This window comes from Triticum dicoccoides, chromosome 1B (assembly GCF_002162155.2).
Source record: "Triticum dicoccoides isolate Atlit2015 ecotype Zavitan chromosome 1B, WEW_v2.0, whole genome shotgun sequence".
Lineage (NCBI taxonomy): Eukaryota > Viridiplantae > Streptophyta > Magnoliopsida > Poales > Poaceae > Triticum > Triticum dicoccoides.
This window is the reverse complement of record NC_041381.1, coordinates 387,302,632-387,309,770: the sequence shown is the minus strand read 5'-3', so window position 1 is coordinate 387,309,770 and position 7,139 is coordinate 387,302,632. Positions and strand designations below refer to the sequence as shown.

At 47.1% G+C, this 7,139-nt stretch overlaps 1 pseudogene; it reads right to left on the bottom strand.

The window, feature by feature from the left end:
• Window positions 1-4,820: 4,820 nt before the first annotated feature.
• Window positions 4,821-4,959, bottom strand: LOC119351586 (annotated as a pseudogene).
• Between the last annotated feature and the right edge of the window lie 2,180 nt (window positions 4,960-7,139).

Here is a 7,139-nt window from a genome sequence, read left to right as displayed (position 1 = left end):
TCCCAGGGTGACGAATATATACTTATAGATGTATATATTCAGAACAGGGAGTCCAGAGTGCCCCGCAATCTGGGCCGGCGCACTTAGGGTGGGGGCGGGTTACTCATGCGTTTCGTGTGTTCTTTCTACCCGCCGGTTTTTTGTTCGGCTTTACTTGGCAACTATGTTAACTGGTTTTAATGTCTTTCTTCTGTTTGTGTTCTTTCGTTTTCCCTGTTTTCTTATTTTTTTTAATCTTTTCTTAGTTCTTGTCGTTTTGTTCATCATGCATTGAAAGAATAGACACCATGTATTCAAATTTACCCTTTCACACTTTTTGTCACTAGTAAATGCTTACATGCAATGCACATTGATATTTTGGTAGAATATTAATTTCATGATGGTATTAGGTAGGATATTAACTGTATGGTAATTGTGTAATCAATGCCGCTATTGATATTTGAGTAATATTAATTGCATGCTAAGCGTGATGAGCGGTCGCCATTTGAACAATGTATGTCGTTTGATTAACATGATTCGACGACCGAGATTAGTTGGATCAGCCTCTTTTAGTCATTTTATATTCGCATAATTGTACTTAAAAAAATCATGGTGTATCAAAATGTTTATCATGTATTTTAAAGTAGTCATTGTTTAGAAAAAAACCCATCATGGATCTAAAAATAACATAGTAGATTGCCCGAATCCATAGCTCCACTAGACATTGTGGATCTTCGTTAGTAGATAGAGGTCGACGGAAGCAATGCCTACGACGTATGCATCACAGTTGCACAACACCATGTAAAGTTTGCGTTAAGCGTATGCTTCTGCAGGGACGCGCTGCCTGTTACTTATAGGCACAAGAGATTAGAGGGTTTAGGTAGTTAGGTTGTTGTAGGATTGATCTCCAAGTCATAATCTATACAAGAGGATAGAGATCAACCTAAACATATCCTAACTACCCGCCCACACATGTATACGGTTTATACCTATACCATATACATCCTACGGTACATACTTTAACACGCCCCCTCAATCACAACTTTATCAAGTTGAGATTGTTCTTTTACTCTTCCAACTTGCGCCATGACAAGGCTTTGGTGAAACCATCTGCAACTTGATCATTAGTGGGAACAAAACGAATGTCCAATAGCTTCTTGGCTACTCTTTCACGAACAAAATGATAGTCCACTTCAATGTGTTTTGTTCTTGCATGGAACACTGGATTTGCTGACAGGTACGTAGCACAAATGTTGTCACACCATAATCGTGCAACTGAAGACTGATTTATACCTAGTTCAGCAAGCTAGGTTTGAACCCACATTAACTCAGCCATGGCATTTGCTAGAGCTTTGTATTCAGCCTCAGTGCTGGATCTAGACACAATTGCTTGTTTTTGTGCACTCCAAGATATGAGGTTTGGTCCAAAGAAAACAACAAAGCCACCAGTTGACCTTCTATCATCAGGACAACCCTGCCCAGTCCGCATATGAAAAAGCACTTACCATAGTTGAGTTTGATCTTGTGAACTTTAATCCTATACTCGTAGTACCTCTAAGATATCTCAAAATCCTCTTCACTGCAGTCCAATGCTAAACAGTAGGAGCATGCAAGAATTGGCACACCTTGTTGACAGGAAAACATATGTCAGGCCTTGTAAGTGTCAAATACTGTAAAGCACCTACCACACTTCTGTAGTTTGTAGCTGCCTGGGCTCCCAAGGACTCCCCTTCTTCCTTAGAGAGTTTTTCAGTAGTTGAAAGTGGCATATTTGAAATTTTACAATTCATCATACCTGACCTTTTTAATACATCTGACACATATTTTTCTTGAGTTAAGACTATCCCATCAGTTACCTTTTTCACTTATATTCCCAAGAAGTAGTGCAAGTCGCCAAGGTCTTTTAGAGCAAAGTCTCTCTTAAGATCCTCCAACAATGCACTGATTGCATCTTGTGATGAGCTGGCCACAATAATATCATCAACATATACCAACATAAATATGATTATTTTCCCCTTCTTATAGAAGAAAAGTGACATGTCAGCCTTTGAAGGTCGAAAACCAAGCCTCTGAAGTTTATCACTTAACCTAGAATACCATGCTCTAGGTGCTTGTTTTAAACCATATAACACCTTGTCAAGTTTGCACACATAATTATACTTGTCCTTTACCTCATACCCAGGTGACTGTCTCATGTAGACTTCCTCCTCTAGAACGCCATGAAGAAACGCATTCTGCACATCCAACTAACGAAGGCTCCAACCATTTGATACTACAACAGAGAGAACAAGTCTGATAGTAGCTGCTTTAACAACTGGACTAAATGTGTCCTCATAGTCAATGCCGTATCGTTGCTTAAAGCCCTTTGCTACTAATCTGTCCTTGTATTTGTCTATTTCTCCACTAGCCTTTCTTTTGACTCTATAAACCCATTACAGTCAATTATATTTCTGCCTCTTGCTGGAGGAACTAATTGCCATGTTTTGTTTCTAATAAGAGCATCATATTCTTCATCCATAGCATTTTTCCAATTTCTATCCTCAAAAGCCTCAGCCAAATTTCCTGGCTCACCTGTAACAGCTAGGCCACCAAAACGATTATTAGTATACCTGACCGTGCCATCTGTCCAAACCTTTGGCTTTAAAACCCTATGTTGTGATCTGGTTCTTATTGGCACAGAAGCTACAGCAGAAGGCTGCTGCACGGAAGATCCAGCAAGATCCGACACGGCACACGATCCAGCAGCACCTGATCCGAGGTTGATTTCCTCGGAGCCGGAGCTAGTTGCTTGTTGGGCCACTTGGCGAGGCCCAAGGGAACCGCCAGACGACGCGGAGAGGCGCCTGGCCTGGCGCATGAGTGCGGCTGGCCCACCTGCATCGCTGGGCCCGTCGTGGGTTGTCGTTGCCTCGCCCGTGGGGCCGCGGGGGGATGCGTGGTCGTCCACTGCTGGCCCGCCTGACCCTGAGGCGGGTGCGCTGCCACTGCCTGGCGCGGTAGGCGAGGGCGAATCCTCACCGGGATCGCCGCTGTCAGCTCCTGGCATAACACCTGAATTAGCCTTGTGCTCCGCGCTTGTCCTTTGCTGCTGCATAAAATCACAATGCACAACCGAATTTCCTCCAAAATTTATAGCAGAATTTTCATGAGAATTACCCAAGTGATCATTAGCTATATGTTCGTCCCCATGATCAAGAGGTAAGTGCACCGGCATTGGGGTTTAACTTGGCAAAGGGAAACACCGTTTCATCGAACACCACGTCACGAGAAATATAAACAAGTCCAACAGTTATGTCTAGACACTTAAAACCTTTGTGAAGGTTACTGTAGCCAAGGAAAACGCACTGTTTGGAGCGAAATTCAAGCTTGCGAGCATTGAAAGGACGGAGGTTGGGCCAACATGTGCACCCAAAGGTACGAAGGGCATGATAGTTAGGTGTCTCATGGAATAATTTTTCTAGTGGAGTTTCAAGATTGATCACCTTACTTGGCGTACGATTGATCAAGTACGTGGCAGCTATGAATGCCTCATCCCAAAATTTGAGGGGCATAGACGCATGAGCTAACAATGAGAGGCCAACCTCGACAATATGGCGATGCTTTCTTTCAGCGGAGCCGTTTTGCTGATGAGCATGTGGGCAGGAAACATGATGTGTGATGCCAACTTGGTGGAAAAAGGAATTTAACCTTTCATACTCACCACCCCAGTCGGTTTGCATGGTGATGATTTTTCGATCAAAAAGTCTTTCTACAAGTGCTTGGAATTCATGAAACACTTTAAAGACTTCTGACCTGTGTTTAAGAAGAAATATCCACGTAAATTTACTTAAATCATCAATAAAGCTCACATAATAATTCTTTTTATTGATTGAATCACGGGAAGGCCCCCATACATCAGAATAAATAAGCTCTAAAGGAGCACTCGAAGAACTACTAGAGTGTGGATAGGGAAGTTGGTGACTTTTGCCTTGTTGGCATGCATCACACACCCCCTCTTTATTCAACTCATGAAATGAAAAGGGAATTTTGTTCTTGCTAAGAACATGATGAACAATTTTCAAAGACGGATGACCTAATCGATCGTGCCACCTTGACGGAGAAATCTTGGTGGCGCCAAAAGCATGCTTGCCCGGGCCTAAAGAAGCTGATGATAGGGGGTAGAGGCCGGATCTACACCTGCCGTGGAGGAGGGTGCTCCTCGTTGCCTTGTCCTTAATGAAGAAGAAATGAGGGTGAGTCAAGAAACACATGATTATCTTGAGATAGACGATGAGCAGAAACAAGATTTTTTGTGGCTTTAGGTGAATAAAGGACATCTTTTAGATGAAGATTACGAGTGGGAGTACGAACATATGCTTGACCAATATGAGTAATTTTCATACCTGCTCCGTTGGGCATGTTCACTTGATCATGGCCGTTGTACCTCTCCCTCATGGTGAGCTTGTCGAGCTCTCCGGTGATGTGATCTGTGGCGCCTGTGTCGACGTACCAGTTGGTGTCGATGCCGTAGGAGGAGTTGGACACGGCGCTCATGCTTTTCTCCTTTGTGAACGCGATGTCGAAGCGCCTGTAGCACTCGATGGCAGTGTGGTTGGGCTTTTTGCAGATCTGGCAGAACACCTCAGGGAGCTCACCTCGTCCCCCGCCTCCTTGGCCACGCCCATCGTGGCCGTTTCCGCGGTCGCCGTTGCCTCCATTTCCACGACCACCACCGTGGCCACGGCCGCCTCCGTTCCTTCCGTGGCCTCCGCCGCAAGAGAAGCCACCGCGACCGCCACGGGAAGCGGCGTTCACGGAAGAGTGGGACGACAAGTTGCCACCCTCGAACATGGCGAGGCGGCTCTCGAAGCTGATGAGTTGGGCGTAGAGCTCATTGGGCTTGATGGGGACAGTTCTGGCGCAGATGGAGGAGACGAAGGACATGTAGTCGAAATCCAAGCCAGCAAGGATATACGACACCATATCATCGTCCGTGAGCGGCTTGCCGATGGCAGCCATCTCATCGCCGAGGGCCTTCATGCGGCCAGGATACTCAGCAATGGTGAAGTTCCCCTTCTTGGTGGTGGAGAGGGCGATCCTCGTATTGACGATGACCGCCTGTGTCTGGGAGATGAAGATCTCCGTGATTGCAGTCCATGCTGTTAAACGATGTACATACGGTATCCTATAAACCATATATTGTATGTGTGCGTGTAGTTGTTGTAACCGGTTAGGTTGTTGTGATTGTATCTTATCCTAGCATATGACTTGGAGATCAATCCACAACCTAACAATCTTGTAATCTCGTAGCCCTTGGTGGCTATATTAACACGCACGCGTCCCTGCTAACCGCATACGCTTAAGCCTCATTTTCTATATGGTATACAGAGCCTAACTCTTCCAAACGCATCTAGGTCATGTCTTCCTCCTCCTCTCCCGTCGCCATGGCCTCCCACTCCCTCGCATCGCTTGGCCACACCATCACCGAGAAGCTCACCAGAGAGAACTTCCTGGTGTGGAAGGCACAAGTCCTGCCGCACATCAAAGCGGCAGGGATGATGGGCTACCTCGATGGCTCGATCAAGGAGCCGAACGCTGTCCTCCTCTCTGAGAAGGAGATCGCTGATGGGAAGAAGGAGATTGTCAGCACGCCCAACCCGGAGCACGCCATCTGGGTAACACATGATCAACAGGTTCTCACGTTCCTGATTGCCTCCCTCTCTCGTGATGTTCTCATGCAAGTTTTGAACCACACCACCGCTATTGGCATCTGGCAAGCCTTGTGCCAGAGTTTTTCTTCGTAATCCAGGGCTCGCACTATCCAGCTCTGCTCAGCCCTGGGAAACATGCGCAAGGGGGATCTTCCGGCCGCTACCTACTTCACCAAGATGAAGGGGATCACTGATGAGCTCGCAGCCGCCGGCAAGCCCCTTGGAGAAGATGACCTCGTTGATCAGATCCTCCAAGGACTGGTGCATGAGCCGAAATACAACGGCTTTGTCTCCGCGATCTCCACCCGCGCTGCCATGGACCAGCAGATTGGGCTCTCTGAGCTCTTCTCGCTGCTCCTGGCGGCCGAGTCACGCATCCTCGCTCAGCAGGCGGCCTTCTCCCCCAACCACTCCGCCAATCTTGCTTCCCGTGGTGGTGGCCGCGGTGGTCGTGGAGGCGGCAGCAGTGGCGGACGAGGCGGCTACAACAACAACTCCGGCCCTCCTCGCTACAACGACAACTCCGGCGGTGGCTCCTCTGGTGGTGCACCACGCAAGCAAGGTGGTGATCGTGAACGCTGCCAGATCTGCAAGGAGGATGGCAACTCTACGACAAGGGCTACAACAACAATGTCCGAAACCCCGCAGGAGGCGGTGGTGGCGGACATGGTGGCGGCAACAATGGTGGCGGCGGTGGTGGCAATGGCGGCCAATATCGATCTGCCAATGCTGCGCATTCATACGGTGTAGATACCAACTGGTATCTTGACACCGGGGCAACCGATCATATCACTGGCGAGCTCGACAAGCTGGCTGTTCGGGACCGCTACACCAGCAACGAACAGATACACACCGCTAGCGGGCAAGGTATGGCCATTGCACACGTTGGACATTCAGTTTTATCTACTCCCTCCGGCTCATTAAACTTGAACAATATTCTTCATGTTCCTAAATCTAAGCAAAGCCTTCTTTCTGCCTATCAACTCATGACAGACAATGACGTGTTTATTGAACTTCATCCCAAAACTTTTCTTGTCAAGGATCAGGCTTCCCGGAGGACCATACTTCAAAACAAGAGTAGATGGCGCCTGTTCCCGGTCACCGGGCACCACAGTGCTCCCCAACGGCAAGCCCTTGGAGCAATTAAACCATCTACATCCCGGTGGCACAAGCGCCTAGGACATCCCTCCTTTTCGGTAGTCCAGAAAATTGTTCGAGATTTTAATCTTCCTGTGTCCAATAAACAAGATCACTTCCTCGTGTGTGATGCATGTCAGATGGCCAAGAGCCACCAACTTCCCTATCCTCGCTCAGTTAGTGAATCCAAAGCTCCTTTAGAGCTTATTTTTTTAGATGTTTGGGGTCCTGGACCCATCTTTGTAGGCAAACAAAAATATTATGTCAGTTTCATTGATGATTTTAGCAAATTCAGTTGGATTTATTTGCTTAAGAACAAGTCTGATGTGTTTG